Raw genomic sequence first — 17,075 nt, 5'->3', positions numbered from 1 at the left:
GATTCTTTACTGTTGTTCTACCAGTTACTTTACTGTTCTTCCAGTTGCTTTAGTATTCTTTCTTGCTCGATTCGTTTGGCCTACTTATGTTGCCTATTTTCTCAGCTAGTCTAATTTGTACCACGTGATTCCAAAGTGTAACGCGCGATTCCAAAGTGGGACTGATTGCCTTTTATTAGCGCGTTCCATTCACGGTTTTTACCCAGAACGTCTGCGTACTGTCACTGTTACCGTACACATAAAGTGTTTAGTTTCTCATATGGTGTGTATATGAATCAGGGGTATTGCCTATTCTACTTAGCCATAACTTTATGATGTCTTACTTTTCTCAGGGAACTTCTTGCTTACACTGAGTTCGCGTTTTCTTATCTCAATGAACTTCTTGCATGCATATAATTCATGTTGTTTTACTTAATGACTTCTAGCATACACTCAGTTCAGGTATTTTGCCACTTGCTTACACTGAGTTCATTGGTTTTTAATTCTCTCTCTCTCTCTGCGATTTGGACTTTTAACATAGCTTTTTAAAAAATTCAGTCATATCGCTACGATATCTGTATTGTGGCAGTTTATGGTGATGCCTAGCACTGAGGCATCGTACCGCGGACATGTGACATCATGTCCCACATTATTCTGACACAAGGCCGACCAGTCCTAATAATAATCTCTTAATCCTGAGCGCCAAGCGAGGCAGCTGTTAGTACAATTTTTATAGGTATTTGGTATGACTCAGTCAGGATTCGTACCCGCGCCCTCCCGCATATTTTTAATTCTCTCAATGTGCCTCTTGCACACACTGACTTCACGGTGTTTTATTTCTCTCAATGTACGATGTGAATATATTGGGTTCATGACGTTTTACTTATCTTAATGTACCACTTGCATACACTGAATTCATGGAATTTAGTTATTTTCATGTGCTAGTTGCATGCACTTAGTTCATGATGTTTTACAGCTGCCTTGCTTGGCGTTCAGCATTAAGAGTTTAGTGTTAGGACTGGTCGGCCTGGTGTCAGGATAATGTGACTGGGTGGAACATCATGCTACATGTCTGCGGCATGACGCCCCAGTGCAAGACATCACAATAAACTGCCACATTGCAGACATCGTAGCGATATGACTGAAAAATTGTTAAAGCTACGTTAAAATTGCAAATCACATCACATCACATCACATGATGTTTTTCTTCTCTAAATGTATCACTTGCATACACTGAATTATCGTGTTTAACTTCATTCAACTTGCATACACCGAGTTCATGGCGTTTTAGTTCTCTAAGTGTACCACTTGAATACACTGAATTCATTGCGTTTTACTTCTCTAAATGTACCATTTACATACACTGAGTTCAGTGTTTAAATCTTCTTAATGTACCATATACATACACTGAGTTCAGTGTTTTCCTTCTCTAAATGTACCTCTTGCATACATTGAGTTCATGTGAAGTTACTTCTCTAAATGTACCACATACATACACTGAGTTCAGTGTTTTCCTCCTCTTAATGTACCACATACATACACTGAGTTCAGTGTTTTCCTTCTCTTAATGTACCACATACATACACTGAGTTCATGGTGTTTTCCTTCTCTAAATGTACCTCTTGCATACACTGAGTTCATGTTAAGTTACTTTTCTAAATGTACCACTTACATACACTGATTTCATGATGCTTTACTTTTCTAAATGTACCAGTTTCATACACTGAAATCATGGTGTTTGACTTCTCTCAATGTACCACTTGCATACTGTGTATACACTTATTTCATAGTGTTTGACTTCATTCAATGTATACAGTGCATACCCTGTAGAGCAATGTATTATTGTTTTATGTCAGTTGTCAATTTTTCAAGTTAGTGTTATGATGATGCTGTTTCTCGTCTTGACAATTGTTTGTTGCTTTTTTGTCTAATGATTTCTGCTGGTTCCTTTAGGTGTAATCAAAGATTATTTGTTTGTTTGGAGGGCCCTGTTATGTATCGGATCACTTCGTGTTTCTTATTTACAGCTTTTGTCCTGTGACATTCGTATTTAAAAACTCAAAATACAATTACATGATCTGCAACACTTTGGACTAAAATGCATTGTAAATACCCACCCTCTTCCAAAATTGGCGTTTTCTTTAGTATTGGAAACAAGGGCGCAGATCTAAGATACAACTTGTGTATGATAATATTAGGCTTGTATTACTAGTAGGGCGTCTTAAAGGAAATGTACGGTAAAAGTAATTGACCTACACATTAAAGTCAAGTGGAATTTGATCAGATTTTATTTTCACTTTTAACTGTAATGAATTAATTAATTTGATCCGAGTTTGAGAGTCCATTTGTGACTTTATTTTTATTTTTTTCTGCGCAACTTACAGAGTACACTTTTTCGTTATGAATTCGACATTCCTGATATTGTCGTAAGTTAAATATCATTAAAAAAGGCAAAATTGAAATATTAATATCATAAATATATTATAAAATGTTAATATATTATAAAAGGTTAAGAATTTATATATTATAGTTTGCTTTCCAAATTTAGTCACGTGTGCTTTCTCAGTATAAATACCTTTTTTTTGCACCTGCATAAATACTATCAAAGGATCAACCGAATTGATCATGGGTTGTGGATGGTACAGCATTTATTTTTCTCGATGGACTGTGGAAGGATGAACGGGCATGTTTCTTGGTTGATTTCAGAAGAAGAGCTGTTCTGTTTTTTGGTTGATATTGAAAGAAGAACAGGCCTGTTTCTTGGTTGATTTTGGTAGTAGAGCATGTCTGTTTTTTGATGGATTGCGGAAAGAAGAGAAGGTATGCTTTTCGTGGAATTTGGAATAACAGCCGGTTCGTTTCTTGATGGGTTGTGGAAGGTAGAGCAAGTTTGTTTCTTGATAGATATTTTTTGCTTGATGGTTTGGAAGAAGAGTAGGCCTGTTTCTTTTTGGATTTTGGAAGACAAGCAGTCTGGTGTTGATGGATTGTTGAAGGAGGAACTGGTCTGTTTCTTGGTGAAATTTGGAAGGAGGAACAAGTCTAATTGTTGACAGACTGAGGAATAAAGAGCAAGTCTGTTACTTGAAGGCTTTTGGAAGGAAGAGCTGGTTTATTTCTTGATGGATTGTGGGAGGAAGAGGATGTCAATTTCTTGATGGATGTTAGAAGAAGAACAAGTTTGTTTCTTGATGAATGTTGGATGGAAGAGCAGGTATGTATCTTGATGGATTGTGGTAGGAAGAGCAGGTCTGTTTCTTGACTTCAGACCATGTTTATTCAAAGATGTGATGCACAAAAGGCCATTATTAAAAAATATAAACAGAAGCCATTATTTTGGTGAAACTTGATATAGATCGAATTTTATTCAATCATCGATATAGATCGGTTTTTGTTCAATCATATCGCTAACAATAATCTATTCTGTATTGATAAGATACCCATCAAAGAGATTGTACATTCAGATTAGCAATATTATGAATTTATACAACGATACATGGAAATTGCAACAAGTCTAAATTTGTATCAGTTGATTATGACTATATGTGCCTGGAAAAGTATTCATATATATGGATAGATGAGTTTGTGTTAGCTCTTGCAATTTATAAACTCATCAAAATTTTGCAAGAAATATTTAAGCTACGTACTGATTGAACATTATTTCAATGTTTTACTTAATTTCATTTGCAAATGTGCTGCTTGATTTCGTGATAATCGTACAAAGTCCATCTTGACAGTTTAAGATATCATCTGGTACACGTTTTGACATAATGCACTTACATAAAGACACATTCACACAAGTAAATCTCAGCCTCAGGAAATGTGTTATTTGATGAGTCAGGTGAAGAATCCAGATCACGAAGGGTTGAATCTTTCTCGTCAAGTTTAAAAAGAAAGGATGCACAAATCGACATGTCCTCCGCCATCATATACAACACATGCTATTACGTATAGATGAGCTCCAAAACGTCAGTGGTCATTTGGAATAAAAAATCGTCTCCGTTTAGAATGCTGACATTATTACTCATAAATAATGCATATTTGAGATATATTGTGTGTACATTTATCTCCTTGTTTATGATAATTATTTCACACGTTTGATTTTAGGATTTTTTTCTTTCCCCAGTACTTTGATCATATTTTAAAGTTTTGCATTGTTTGTTTGTTTAAGTTTGGACTAACAGTGAGCTATTGAGCGAATAATTGTTTTTGTCAACATAAACACGACGCAAAAGAGACAATTTAAATTTCGGTGTGGAAATTCGGCCAAGATGGATCCCGTTAGTCGCTATCTTCGTCTCTTATTCCTCCTTCTTCGAATGATATCGAACTAACTCAGCCAGACTTATAATAACAACACCCCCACCCCCTCCCCCCGCCTGTTTACTCTTTATCAGACAGAAACAAGAACTTATGATATGCTATTTGGAAAATAGTCCAGATATATATTATTGAACAAACCTTAAAGAATATATGGTCCAAACTAAGTCACCCAAAACTCTAGGTCAATGAAGTCAAGAGCACAGGTGTCTTTTAAATTATAGGGGTGATAATGTCAACACAGAGGTCTCGTTTTGGAACTCTGCGATATAAATGCAAGTCTCCATGATATTCTCTTTGATCTTAGTATCGTATGTATGAGGGACGATTTATTTGGTGTGTTTTTGTTTCATTGCCTGATAACCCGCTTAAGACAAATTACTGGTTCCGGAAAGAGTGTGGACTTGCGACAGAAAAACAAAGAAAGAATCAAGGGGTTCTTGTGATCTTGTATCCAAAGATAATGAAGTTTCTTAACCGAAAGTTTGTCTTAAAAACGTTCTAAATTACATTAAAAGTTTAGACATATTCGTTGTTATAGGAAGTTAATTCATTAAAGGGCCAGACGTAACAGTAAAGGGCAAGACGTAACAGTAAAGGGCCAGACGTAACAGTAAAGGGCTTGTAATGTACTGTATAGAAAACAAAAATCCAGTATGACACTAATTTATTCAAAAGGGAATTTGTATGCATGTTGATAATAATATAAATTGTTTGTAATCTTAAAAAATGTATTTGTGTTTGATTTCGTTATTTGCCTGTTGAAGTAGATAATGATGTATACAAGTACAAATCTAAATGATATGATATTATATTGACTGGCAATCTAAATTCCAGTTCTTCTATAAATTTTGTTTGATTTTATTTTACATGCTGTCCCTCTTTCCATATAAAAACGTTTATATATTTTATATTGATAATTACAACACGAGAGTGTCTATGGACAAAGTGTGCAACTGAATTCGGTAATTGTTTGCTTGAATTTATGTAAAACAACTGGACTAAGACGATGAAATAGCGGGCTTTTGAGGGATAGTGAGATTTGTAAATTTACCTACACATGTCCTGATGGTTTTGTGTTTTTTACATTACGATTTTGATACAATGTTATGCCACATATTCTGTTCTGGCGTAAATGCAGTTTGACCAAAATCAGATTATAGCGAGCTATATCTGTACTTGGATTGTTATCCTGTGATGATTTAAATAAGATAGTATTTGAAATAAATATAATAAGGATCGGTAACGGTCTTAACAAACGAGTGCCCGATTTTGATCATTTTGGCGGGGTCCCCTGGATTTATGCGTTGGCCCCCTGTGAACACGGCATTTAGAAATAAACATTAAAACAAGTTTTATATATGAAATTGAACTTAAAAATGTCTTCCATCGCTTTAAAACTATTTTCTCTCTATAGGTATATTTTTAAAAATTACTAACGCACGGGGCCTCTGTGAGCGCGGGGCTTGATTGGGCCAAATCGGGCCAATTGGCCTAAGGCCGGCCCTGCTAATGATAAATTTGATAGAATGAATACCCTTCAGTTATCTGATAGTTTCAGCTTTTAAGACTCCCAAAAGCTGGGCATTATTCAACTCATTTCATCAATTCAATATTAAATCATAACTTTTTTGATATCCTTTATTTCCGATGATAGCGTATGCAGAAGAATTCCTCTTAACTTCTTCAGGCTAGTTAGTTTAATTAAGTATTGGTCATAAATGCTTAAGGCTAGTTAATATAATTAAATATCGGCCACTGACAACTAATTATGCTATAATCTTCGGAGCCAGTCGATGTATGTCGGTTTATTAAACACCATATTTGAAAACTTTCAGTCATTAATTGTCTTAAAATAATTACCGGCAAAACGTAGCTTCATCCTACTGCATGCGTATATTGTACGCGTTAGTAGACTTGAACTCAAAAACCATTTTTATTTTATGACTTTTCTTGCACAAGTTCTGCTGGATGTAGACAGAGAACTTACAAAGGAACTTGTTTCCGAAAAGAAGCCTCACATTATAGTATTTCCGTCGTTGTAAAAGTTTTCCTATTGGATATATCTTTTACAGGCTGTAAGCATGATTTGTTGGTGATAATTTAAATTATAGTAATTTTGCCAGTTTGTCGGAATCGAATCAGTTGTCTGTGCCCAGTAGATTTAGAATGAATACAAATCTGCAATATTAAATTTTGAGCTGCATATAGAAAATGATGTGATGAGAGAGAATCAAACAATAGTGTGAATGGGTTTCACCCCAACATTGATACTTTAAAAAGATTTAGTGAAGTTTGGATCTTTCCTGATTATAAAATGCTCCAAGTTTTATTCAAATTTTGGAACAAAGAGTTATTGACACTCTCCTATCAGATTAGAACAATAAATTACAAAATTTATTTATAATCGTTAATAATCTGGCTTCGTCCTCGAAGATTATTTTGAATTCTTAGATCAGCTTTGACAAACTCCGAGCGCCTGCTCCTTATTTGAAAATTGCGTATGTTTGATATGGAATCAACAGAATCTCTAGAAATAAAGACGGCGTACAATATTCAGCAACCATGGTATAAATGATGGATAGTATCTGGTTAACTTCTGTGTAAACTTAATTTAAAAAGAGTACATCTGGATAAAGCAATCCATGCATAAAAAGTGTATTCAGTTGTTAAATTCTAGTAATAAGAAAACTATACGCTCATTACGTAAATGGTTATATGAAGCCTTGATAAGAGATAGGTTATTATTATTTCAGTGCTTGTTATCAAGACTGTTTATATTTTGTGCATTGTCTCCTTTCCAGATCCTGCTGATTACAGTTTTTGAGTTTCTGTTTCAAGTTGTACTTATAGCATTTTATAAATATTTAAGTATGCACTCGGTGAGCATGTATATGTTTATGAGAATAAACTTTTGAATTGAATTGAGTATATTTATTGCAAATTGAAGCCAACGTCTCACATGGTTTGTGCTTATATACCCTCTTCTCACGACTTTGAGTGAATACCCCCACCCCCACCCCCACCCCCCACCCCACTTACAAATGTATTTTAAACCCTGATGGATCTCTGAACATATCGAAATGGATGTAAATCATTTTTAACACTGGCGTGCCACCCACCAAAGTAAACCCTCCCAAACTTCCCATCAAATAACATTTTTATAATTGGAACGTAGTTCAGCATTACGGTTAGCGGGGCCCCGATCGGCCGAGTGGTTTAAAGCGTTCTCCGTTACGGATCACTGCCATCTCACCTCTGTCTGTGTCGGTTCGAGTCTAGGATTCAGCCAATGTGGGTATGTGAGAAAGCTTGCCAGTAGCTTCTCGTGGGTCGGTGGTTCTTTCTGGGGGTTTTCCCAGGTTCTTCCTCCACTATTAATACTGGCCGCCATGTATAGCCTATCGTGTGCTGAAAAATGACGTTAAGCCCTACAACAGTAACAGCAACTGCATTACGGTTAGCAAGCGGAAGGGTGTGTGTGTGAGAATTTCTAGCTTGGTTGGTACCAGCGGAGGAAGTCTGAATTGGCGTATTTACTTGTTTGGATTTATCTAAAATGATAGGTTTATAAAAACACACGTGCAGACATAAGTTTATTGTATCTGAGTAGGGATTAGAAACCTCGATTGACATTTATGGTTTCAGTAAGAATTGAAAGTATTTTAAAAGAATTTGGAGATGCTTACATTTCATGGTTGTTTCGATCTATTTCAGTGGGCTAGCTTGAAGTATATTCATTTAGCGAGATCCTGATTAGTAACAAAAATCTACAAAACGAAAAACATACCAATGAGAGGGTGAGAAAGGCAGAATTGCATGGTCATTAACATATAAAAATATACATAACTTGTCACTGAGGGTTTTATTTGCATGATTGATAACAAAGGATACTGGAAAATATTTGTGTAAACATCAGTGTCTAATCCAAACGTAAAATTACACAGAAGATATGCACTGCTGCGTGCAGGAAAAACGATGAATGCCAAAATACGCTGACACGGATTCGAGTCAAAGTATGGAACAAATTGAAAATTATCTAATCTATATTATGCTATCCATTTTCCAGACATAATTTCACTTCATATTATCATGCATCCTCCTTAAGGATTCAGTGACAATGCTTTCCGCGCTCTCCGGTGATAATGTTAAATTTTTATATTAACTTCTATATGCTTTGATTTCTGTTAGAGGTATCCGGACCGCAGCGATTGGAGGAATACGGACCGGAGTGACTGGAGGTATCCGGACCAGGAGCGACTAGAGGCATCCGGACCGGAGCGATTAGAGGTGTCCAGACCAGAGCGATTAGAGGAATACAGATCGGAGCGATTAGAGGTTTCCTGACAGGGGAGATTAGAGGTGTCCAGACAAGAGCGATTAGAGGAATACAGACCGGAGCGATTGGAGGTATCCGAACCGGAGCGATTAGAGGTGTCTAGACCGGAGCGATTAGACGAATACAGACCGGAGAGACCGGAGCGATCAGAGGTGTCCAGACCAGAGCGATTAGAGGTATCCGGACCGGAGAGACTTGAGGTATCCGGACCGGAGCGATTTGAGGTGTCCGAACTGGAACGATTAAAGGTTTCGGGTCGCGGGGGGGGGGATGAATTTAAAAAAATCTAACCTGTGTGATAATAGGGTTTCTCGATTTGAATGTTCATTTACATTATCACGCAACCTTCTGTAGGATCTTGGCGGAGTGACCTCAGCTTTCAGTAAAAATGAGGAATAGGAAATATCGATATGTTTTCTTGAATGACGATCAAATACAAATTCCAATGATATTTGGACCTACGTCTCAGCAAATTGTGGAAACTGTTATATATTCGACGACCCGCATAACGAAACTGTCCAGCCGTTGGTTTAGTCGTCCTTAGGTTTTCTAGCTGATTTGTATTCTGAAGGAATACATGCTAAGGTAAACAAGCTTTATTGACGACATTGTTAAACAACCGGCCAGCCCAAGGCTTTAAAAAATTGTGACGTCGTACCTAATGCTTGTATTAAGGAATATATATGTTTGACTTTCTTTTGCAAACTGAATCTGCCTCTTTCATATATTATACACAGAACAATGCAACCATTCCTGAACAAGAATAAAAAAGAAAGAAAACCAATAACAACTAGCAGGTTTGGTATTCATCTTCAATAAAATTGAAAGCTTCTGGTTTTTCTTTCAATCGACACAAAGGAAAAAGTAAATTTTAGAGAAGGATGTATTCAGTATAAGAGAAATCTCTTTATTGCATGATAATTAAATGGATATTCAGTCACAGAAAGCTCAATGTTTATTACATGATAATTAAATGGATGTTCAGTTACAGAGAGCTCGATGTTTATTACATGGTAATTAAATGGATATTCGGTTAAAGAAAACTAAATGCTTATTGCACTGTAATTAAATAAATATTCAGGTAAAGAAAACTGCATTTTCATTACATGGTAATTAAATGAATATTTAGGCCAAACTTACATAGGGTTTTACTGTTTTACTCTTTGCAGATGGGAATGCCATAATTAAAATAATTTTAAAATTAATTTTTATTTATTTAATTTTATTACTAAAATAATTTTTCCCTTTTTGCTATGTACATATTCATTTTGTGGACTTGTTTTTATCAGCAGGATAGTTTTATATTGTAAAATCAACCAAGAAGATAACGTTCTAAAATTGCAAGTGATATTTACAAACCTACAAATGACGATTTCAGTTTTGTTTTGAAATCGTGTCATGCGTGCCCGAAGTTTGGATGTCACATGACTGATAAATGGAATAAATGTTGGGGTTGGTGCATACAAGACAAGAAATGTATTTTAAGACGAGGAATTTAAAGAGGGGTGGAGACAAAATGAGACATGTAGATTCGCCCAAAATTCCTGTTTCAAAGACAACGTTATCTTCCTGTTCTATCAAGAGAGAAGAAAATCGTGAATATAGATGCCTTCGATACATTCCATTAATATACATTTCGTGACATTATTTCTACCGGCAGACAGGCAAGTGTGTAAGTTTCACAGTGTTGTAATTTTTTATGTGGATATTCGACATTAATTTTTTCAGAAAAGCATGGGACCCCCCCGCCCCATGTGGACTGCAACTTACGACAGCGGATTCAGGGATACTTTCTTATAAAACCAACGCTCTAATCAACTTCACAATCGGCATTTACACTTCAGTCGGTGGACATTATTCTCTTTTTGGCGTGACCGTATTTTGCTGCATAAGGTTTCGCATTGTATATTTTTGTTTACAACTGCATTCATATTAGATCTATGAAAGCTGAGCTAGAGTCAAACTAGCGACAATTTCATGTGATTGTCGTTGATACAAACATCATTAGCCAAGAAAACCATTAGATCCCTTTTTGTCGAGTACTTTAAATTCCCTTGCGGACAATGAGTAACGACATCAGACTCAAATCCGAACATTATAGCACCAAGAATGGAAATAAAATCATAAATAAAAACTGTTTTTGTTTTTGTAGAGTGGATTCCTTAAAGCAGATCGCTCCTCATCATACAAATTTAGGAACAACATATAACCATGACCTCTGCATAAAGAAGTGTAACTTGAGACTGCGTTTAATAAATAAATCTTCTGACCGAGGGATGGGAGGCAATGTTCCAAACGTGTTTAAGCAAGAAAGGTTGAATCGTGTTCCAAACGTGTTTAAGCAAATAGGTTGAATCGTGCTACATTAATATGTGTTAGCATATTAAAAGTTATAAACTTGACACACACCATATGCCTGATAACAAGTAGATAAATACTTTCTGCTCGTTTACCTTGTATCAAAAGAAATGGGTCTTTCTGCTCAATATCTCGATTCTTTTCACCCCAGGCATGTTTATCAGAAGTGAGAGTCTGTTAAAAATGTCAGATAATTAGTTTCTGGAGAATAAAAGTTGAATAATCATCCTTTACTGTCTATTGGAGTGTGCTCCAAAATTTCTAACTTTATAATAGTTTTCAAAGTTTTCAAATAAAATCTTATTTGGTAACACTTAGATAGATAGATAGATAGATAGATAGATAGATAGATATCACAGCTGTGTCATCGCCAAACTTGTTTGAGAAATATAATCAAAGATTTACATCCCTATATATTATACGCCGAAATAAAAATATGAATTCAGTAGCTATCAACATCAATAATCTTGAGAGATCTTCACTAAAGAAATAAAATAATTGGAGAAAGGATTACATTAGTTGTAATACAAAGATGGAGGCATAGTATTACATACACTGGTCAACAGTGAAATCATTACTGACTTGAAAAGGCCCTAATCTGTAGTATTTTGGTGTGCCGAACACGAATATAACCGTGAAAAATTTGTATTGGCTCTCGTTTTGAAGATATTCATATACCTCATTTTCTATGTTTCACTGTGTAAATTTCTCCAGTAGGACTGCAGCAACATCCGGAATAATGATGTAACATTGCATAATACCATCATGCTCACATCATCCACAGTTGATTGCATCATTTTCTGATGCAATGCAATACTAATGCCATGCGGCTGCTGAAGTAAGTTGACGTCAGCAGTGTACTATACATGTGTAGGCCTATTATACTAATGCCAGGCGGCTGCTGAAGCTGACGTAAGCAGTGTACTATATAAAGCCCAATCAGATAGGTTCAGCATTTAAAATATTTTAGACGTTGTGCGAGACAGTTCAAGCTACTGTTACATAAAACTTATCATTTTATCCATTTACGTACAATAAAGAACAGTAATGCCTCGAAAGTGTGTTAATACCGCGGACAATTTTTGCTATATTTGTGGGGAAGTGACATTTGCCAACCAGAAGAAAAGTATCAATTCTCAAGTGAAGAAGGCATATCATCTTTACTTCGGATGCAAGGTTGGTGACTAAGACAAGCCTTGGGCTCCGCATATATGCTGTGCTACATGTACAACACAGCTTTCACAGTGGTTGAATTGCAAAAGGTCATCAATGCCGTTTGCAGTCCCAATGGTGTGGAGAGAGCCAAGCAACCACCTAAATGACTGTTACTTCTGCTTGGTTCCTCCTCTTTCCGGCGGAATAACGAAGCGAAAGAAGTCGAGAATAGTCTACCCAAACATTCCGTCTGCATTGAGACCAGTTCCACATGGTGAGGGACTTCCTATTCCAGAACCTCCAGCAGAATATTCTCTTGATTCATCTGACGAAGACAAAGGTGAGTCGACCTGTTCTTCTCCTGGTCCATCAGCATGCAGTGATCCAGATTTTCACTGTGGTGCATCATCAACCCCACACAGAATAACACAGGAAGAACTAAATGACCTGATTCGTGATTTGGACTTATCAAAGAACAAGGCAGAATTGCTAGGATCAAGACTCCAACAATGGAATCTTCTAGAAGAAGATGTCACAATTACTGCATATCGAAAGCGCCACCAGCAATTGGAGCCTTTCTTCAGAAAGGAAAGTAATCTGATATTCTGTTCCGATATTGAGGGCCTCATGAATGCTTTAAAAATCACTCATGACCCACAAGAATGGAGACTATTTGTGGACTCTTCGAAACTGAGTCTCAAGGCTGTGCTTTTGCACAATGGAAACATTCTTCCATCTATTCCAGTAGCGTATGCTGTCCACATGAAAGAGACATACGATAACTTAAGGCAGCTACTGAATTCCATTGAGTATAACAAGTACAGCTGGCACCTCTGTGGTGATTTGAAGGTAGTTGCCCTTTTAATGGGACTGCAGCAAGGATATACAAAATACATGTGTTTCTTATGCGAGTGGGATAGCCGAGCAAGGGAAATGCACTACATGAGGAAGGAATGGACTCACAGGCAGAATGTAGCCATTGGAGAGAAGAATATCCAACACCCAGCTCTGGTTGAGGCTCAGAAAATCTTGCTACCACCCCTTCACATCAAACTAGGTTTGATGAAGAACTTCGTGAAAGCCATTGACCGGACTTTGCCAGCATTCCGATACCTGCATGAAAAATTCCCTCGACTCAGCGAAGCAAAGATTAAAGAGGGAGTTTTTGTGGGTCCTCAGATTCGAGAGCTTTTCAAAGATGACCGGTTCAACAACTTGCTGGAAGGTGACGCGAAACAAGCATGGAATGCTTTTCGCCTAGTTTCTACAAACTTCCTCGGAAATGTTAGGGCAGAAAACTATAAGGAACTAGTAGAAGACATGTTGATGAAGTATAAGAAACTTGGCTGCAATATGTCTCTAAAGATTCACTTCCTTCATTCCCATTTGGATTTCTTTCCTAGCAACTGTGGTATTGTTAGTGATGAACACGGCGAACGTTTTCATCAAGATATCGCAACAATGGAACAAAGATACCAGGGAAAATGGTCCACTACAATGCTGGCTGACTACTGCTGGACACTCCTCAGAGATGCTCCCGAACAGCTGTACAAGAGACAGGCGAAGAAATCTAAGATGTAGTCAATGACTTGATTTTTTATAGGTAGGCTATTACAGTTGACCTTTTACTATTGGAATGCATTTCGTTATGTAAACATTATTTTCTTGCAGATTACAAAAAAACTAGAGCCAATTTTGCAATTTGACTGTCATATTCGTGTTCAGCACATAAAAATTGATAAGAATTGACTAATTTTATTTCAGTAACATGACTTTTGTAAAAATTTGTTGTCCAGTGATATTAGCGTAAACCGTTAAAACAGATTATCCCTTATTGAAATGACACATATTAGGGTAAACTGTTAAAACAGATTCTTAATTCTGGAAATGACACATATTATCCTAAAAAACCCAGAAAACTTCAAAGTAGAAACGAATGATCATTTAATATGAAACAAAATGTTAAATTTCTTTCTTTTAAATAAAGAAAAACGACGCATTATTTAATGAATTTAATATTAATTGTCCATATTTTCAATAATTTGATGCTTTTTATAACTTTCTTAATAGTTTCTATTTCCTTGCTTTAATTTTTCTAATAAAGTTTTTTTTAACAATACAAATATTACATAAGTTAGAAATCTACTTTGTCAAACAAAAAGTGTTGAACTGTTGGAATGGCTTGATTAACCGTTTCGATTTATCTTTACTGTCACTTTTGATTTAATAAGGATGCTATACTATGGAATTTAAATGATTTTGTAACCGTACACATTTAAAACGTTTTGATTTTGTGTAATTCGTATTTAATTTAGCATTACAAGAACTTTGATTTCTTTCAAGTTAAGCTCCCATATAAATGTAAGAAATACGAAGAAGCTATTTTTTTTTACCACTGATGGTTATCTGCACGAATGCCATAGTCGAACTGCGCGATAGTTTGAAATTGTATTAAACAAAAGCTATATATGTCGGGATCAATCCACGATCCACGACAATGCCAACATTTTCCGCACTTGTGAGGGTTCGTCAAATTTGACTTGTCATTATCAGGTATTTCTCGACAGATAAATATGCTTTATTGGTTGGGCAGTTAGAAAGGAGATACTTTAGGACTAGTGCATGGGTGGTATCAACTATATTATGACAGCGTAGGCCCATTTAGTGTTCAGAAGGGGACGTGAATATTTCTTAAATTGTACAGGCAATAAATAATTATGGAAGAAAAGTCAAATGGTGGATTGGTATATGGATACGTAGGGCAATAAAACACAGCCAGTAGAATTAAATTAGGACTCAACGCTGGAAAGCTTCCACATCGTATGGCATAGACTAAGATGTGTCTTGTAAGAAGTAATGGCAAAACGTCTTAGGGTGCAATTGGCGTTGGTACTGGGATCAAATTTGATATATTTTCCAGGCCTTGTAACAACTAATTTATCTCGCCATTAATCACTGATAATCACTTGATGTATAAAATGGGATTTTGAATGGCTGCTTGGAAGGAAAACGTATGATTTGCATCTGTGCATGAAAGTTGAGAAATTCGAAATTGATCCAGAGTTCTGTCAAGTGCGGATATAACTAGATTTCTGGCCTGATTGCAAAATTATAACTCTGCTGTAATTGAGTTATAGGAAGATGCATATTTGCTAGCTTGATAGCGTTGTAGTCATTATCTTATCCTTCGAAATATTTTGACAAAGAACTGTTTTTGAAATAGATACGTGCGTGTATATTCACTACATTGTTTTTAATTCCAGCAGCATTGTTAATGCTGTGAACATGGACCAAGAAACGTTTGTTTCTAGGTAGAACTGAAGTTGGTTTGCCCTCAGCCGCCAGGTAAAAGGGATGGATCATCGCGTGTGTATGTTCGATCCATTTCTAGTGATAGCACAACTTCCATTCCATCGCACTAACACGACGTAAATAATCCAAATGTCAAAATAAGCGCATTGCTATATTTTGTTCTTCTCTTTCGACTGGTTTTAAAACCACTTTCAGTACGTTATTGATGTATCAGACCGAAGAAATGGGAGCAAGGCGCCTCTTCCAAGGATGCGCCGAAGCAAAATGAATGTCCGGGTAGACTTTTAATTTTTATGTTATGATTATTGTTATAACAGGGGCTTGAGTTAGTGGCACGTGATTGCTGCTGGACTAGAAATAAGTTTTAGTATGATGTCTGATTTTGAAAGTGTGTGCAGAATATTTACTTTTATGCTTTTCCAATTGTTTTTCGAACTATTCTTTGTGATTGATATTCATATCCCATAAAGTGCAATTTGCAATAAAGTAACTGCCTTTTATGAATACAAATCACCATTCGTGTTTGCTTTACAGCTAATTTAAACATAATAAAAAAATTTTAAAGACATGAAAACCTGCAATCTCTAAAGCCATACTTCCGCTGAAAGAACGTAGCGGATTTTCGGAGGTACTATGGAACTGTGACTTACCTACCTGCCTACCTACCTACCTATCTATTTATCTACCACCTACACATAACACATCAATGCCAAGTGAAGTATAAATAGATTTACAATGAGTCAGATATCTTTTATTCTATCTACAGTCAACCTGACTTTTTCCAACCTCAGTGTAACCGACGATCGCTTTTATACGACTAAATTTATAGAAACGGTTGTTTTCTTACTTTAAACAGAATGCTTTACTGTCAGCCTCATGTTTCTAGTCCAACGTCTTCATTTGGATAAGAAAGATGTGAATTATTCTGGAAGTAAGTTTTCCAATAATCTAGAAAGTTTATTGTCAGTAAAACCTGACATTGGAAGTAAGAGATTATATTTTTTCAAAGATTAATTTATTTTGGATGTGGGTCAAATCAATTATTATTCTGAGCATAATTGTTTGCCATAAACATGAAAACCTTGAATTAATTTCGTTCACATTAAAAAATATCGAAACGTTCTTAAAGATGATTTATTATATTATTTTATAAACAAAAGTTGAGGCACGATCAGATTGTAATTTGATCAAAGTATACAATGTAACACTGAGTACTTCAAGTTATCAACTACTTAGTTCATCTTTTTAAACCTTTTCTGGCGAATTGTAATTAGCATAGATTTTGCGACATTTTGTGATTTGCATTCCGCGTAGCATGTTAAGATTATTTCTTACACACTCCTGAATAGTAATTTTCCTTCGGGCGTAGGTCGATGGCACCATATATTTGCTGCAATGTTGACCCCCAATTCCATCGCTGGCGTATAGACACAATATTTTCATAATCATAATTGCACGCCATGCCTTCGTTTAAAAACGATTAGGCATATGTTAACACGGAGCATAATTAGATGTAATGAAATTCTTTTTATTATATACAGAGCCTGATAATCACGGATCAAATTATAAATGATTCGGATCTGATCGGAATCTGAATGTGTACGGTGCAGGG

The sequence above is a fragment of the Sinohyriopsis cumingii genome, chromosome 16, assembly GCF_028554795.1.
Source record: "Sinohyriopsis cumingii isolate HCF-2022 chromosome 16, ASM2855479v2, whole genome shotgun sequence".
NCBI classification, from domain to species: domain Eukaryota; kingdom Metazoa; phylum Mollusca; class Bivalvia; order Unionida; family Unionidae; genus Sinohyriopsis; species Sinohyriopsis cumingii.
Note: the sequence above shows the minus strand (reverse complement) of the source record.